The sequence below is a fragment of the Monodelphis domestica genome, chromosome 6 (assembly GCF_027887165.1).
Source record: "Monodelphis domestica isolate mMonDom1 chromosome 6, mMonDom1.pri, whole genome shotgun sequence".
NCBI lineage: Eukaryota > Metazoa > Chordata > Mammalia > Didelphimorphia > Didelphidae > Monodelphis > Monodelphis domestica.
In genome coordinates this window covers 15227623-15231098 of record NC_077232.1, presented here as the reverse complement: position 1 = coordinate 15231098, position 3476 = coordinate 15227623, and positions in this window count along the sequence as shown.

Here is a 3476-nt window from a genome sequence, read left to right as displayed (position 1 = left end):
ACCTAAATTACTCTCAAAAGGAATTTAAACTTTGCAATTTAGAATAATAATAATTTTAAATTACCCCCCTGAAGATGGTGATTGAAAAATACAGGAATCATTTAGAGATGTGTGGATGAGTTATGAGGTATATGAATCAATTGGCAAGAGAAATATCAAAAACCATCAGAAAAATCCAAATAAAACAAGATAATTTCTGGATGAAACACAGACTATCAAAGTCTTATATGTAAAAATTCTAATTAAAGGAAAAGTAAATCTATAACAGATCCTTGAATCAGGGCCCAATTAAAATGATATATGCAATTGAACATTTACCCAGTCAATAGCCAGGACTACAGAAAGTATCCACACTTTGAAAGACAGAAAAGGGGTGAGATTATAGGAGCCAGGTAGGGGGAAAATTTTGAGATAATTGTCTGTAAGTATTTTCAAAAAGAGTGTGGATACAAGTAACTCCTATGTCTTAATGTATGTCAAGCATTGCAAGCTCAAATCTCACACTAGGTTCAAGTGCTTTGTATTGGCTTAGAAGTGCATCAATGCTACCTGGATTTGTTTCCCCTTTTTTTTTTTTGACCTGTGTGCTCTTTTGGCACAATTCATGTTTAGTTTTCTGCTTCTTTGGCCCTGTGCAATGGCTATTTTTATATTATCTTGTCCTGGAATCGATCAGAATCATTAAGCAAAGACCCATAAAGTTTTTAAACAATTAGTGGCATCTATTTTTATAGTCTCAAATTTGGGGCCATTCATTGACATTATAGCAAATGTATTTTAAACTTATATTACTGCTAAATCAAAAAAGTTAAAGAAAATATTAATACTGGTGACATGTGCTTAAAATATAAAAAGGAGAGGAAAAAAATAAAAATAGTATATTGCACATGCAAGAAAATTATAATAATAAAAAAGTTTTAAAAGTTAAAAAATGTAGCATATAATCATTAACCCACTGTGTCAGCTAAGGAAATATAGAATACAAGGCTTTCTCACCAAAAATGAGATCCATTTCCTCTTCATTCCTGGCCATGATCCACTGTAAGTGCAAGCAAATGAATTTCCCAAGGTAACAATTTATTTTATAAAGAACAGTAGTACAAATATGTAGGTATCAATATCCCCAAAATTCTCAATAGCCCAATTAATTACAGTAGCAAACAAAACCACTATCATTTTTCACACAAGTTACTGTATGACATTTCTAAAAGCCTGTGAACTGATGGATATTTGTCACACTTTTTACAAATGTAGCAAATCTTTCAACTTAGGTAAACATATTTTTAAACAAAGTAAAACATATTTTGGTTCTAGAACATTATAAAGAAATCTAAATATCATTCTGGTGGAAGTAAAGTGAGCTGAAGAGTTATACATGAGAGATATTCTTCTTTGAGGAGTGCTCCAGGGTATTACATGCCCTGGGATAAATTTCCCAGCTTCCATTCACATTTTTATAAATGTGGGAGGTGGGGATTAAATTTGTGTTTCAATTCAGTTACTAACATGGAACTTACTTCCTCTTAGGGGCACACAAAATGACCAGAGTTGTTGGGAAAAAAAATGCTAAAGAACCTTTAAAATCAATTTGAGATATTTACCTTTCCAAAGGTTATTATACAATTGTAGCAATGTTCTGAAGCAATCCATCTATCCTCTATGTGACAATTTACAAAGTCAAAAATAGAAAAGTTGTTCGTATATGGACTTACTCAATAATATTTGATCAGTATAGTTATAGGGGAAAAGCAACAGAATTTAACAGTAGTTAAAACCGTACATTAAAGTGATTCAGTGTAACAGAATAGTATTGAATACATTAATGTATAAATTTAAAATCACAAAGTTCAATCTTAAACAAAATAATCAGTAAAATGTAATAAAATACAGAGATTTTTATAAAACATTGGAATCTAAAAAGCCTTAAAAATATAACCTACAGTCTCTTTGAAGTTCCTTGGTTTTTTTATCCATTTAGATGCCTGTTCTCAGAAGACAGAAGAGTGTTAAGGGGTAGGCAATGGGGGTTAAATGACCTGCCCGGGCCCACACAGCCAGGAAGGCTGAGGCCAGATTTCAAACCAGGATCTCCCATCTCTAGGCCTGACTCTCAATTCACTGAGCAACTGAGCTGCCTCCCCACAGTGAGGGTGAGTTTTTGGAATCTCAAATTGGGCCAAAGAATTGCAGGGAGCTGAAATTTTTCCCCTGAATATCTGAGAGAATTACAGGTAGTAAATTTAAAGATTCCTCAGGTACTTCCAATGATAAGGAACCATCTGAGGGAGATAAATAAAAGGACCAGTGCACTCAAAATATATCCTTTTAAAGCCATGCTTGTAATTTCCTGTTTGGAAAAGTCTCTTCCTTCTCTTCATTGTCCCCACCTGTGATCCCCTGGCCCTTGACACATGGAGGCTAATCCTGGCCTAAAAAAAATCACCCTTGTTTTTTACCAGCTAGTGGAATGAATCCTGGGTCTGGGGAGATGAGTGATCTGCTCGGAGGCCAGAGTTGCTGGGGCCTGGAACGATGGGACTGGGAGAGTGGATCTGGGTCATACAGGTTTGGATTGCAGGATTCCAGAAGCAGGGCTGGGTTGGCAAGGCTGGGACTAGGTAAGAAAACTGAATCAAGAAAGTCCAAAGGGTATTTCTGCAGGTAGGAGCACAAGCAAGCAGGCTCAAGCTGAACAAGAAGCTTTTCTAAAAAGCCTTGGAGAAATGTGGCTTAGAAATAATTATCTAGGCTATCTTTTAAAAAAAATTGAGTTCTCATCCAATCTAGTGGTAGCTAGAACTATAACACTTAAATTAGTTTCTCTATTAAAATTATTATATTTTTAGATGTTTCTTAAGGATTATTAGAAATAAAAAATAAAGAAATAGAAAAATAGAAAAAAAACAGAGGGCTGGTAAGCCCATTCAATTTCACTTACTACATCTTGAGAGACATGTGTGCTTAGAAGCAGAAGCAGACAGACCGAAGTATGTATTGCAATCAGTTTAAATACAAATGCTGATCTCGCGCTCAGGTGAGGAATCAGGTGAGATTATAGGGCATTCTGGGAAGTGCCAAGGACTTGTGGGAATTGAAGTCTATGGTTCAAATCTATATTTTTATAGATAGAAATGTGAAAAATACTAAACAAAGAATTGGAAATCAGGCATACAAACACACTCATGCACACATACACACATATATAATTTATTTTTAGAATACTGTTTTAATTTTCATCAACATATTAAGGTTCTGCTCTTTAGAGGCCATTTTATATACTTAATAATTTAATTCTAGCACTCTTCAGAAATCAAGCAATATGACGTTCTTCAATATAATTTTTGAATTTAGTACAAAAGAAATGATGATAACAGAAAATAAATGATATAAAAGCTAGAGTATTTTAAATCATTCATTAAGAAACAAGAGCTATATCTTTAAGATTTGTGAAGAAGAGCTTGAGAAAACATTGCTCC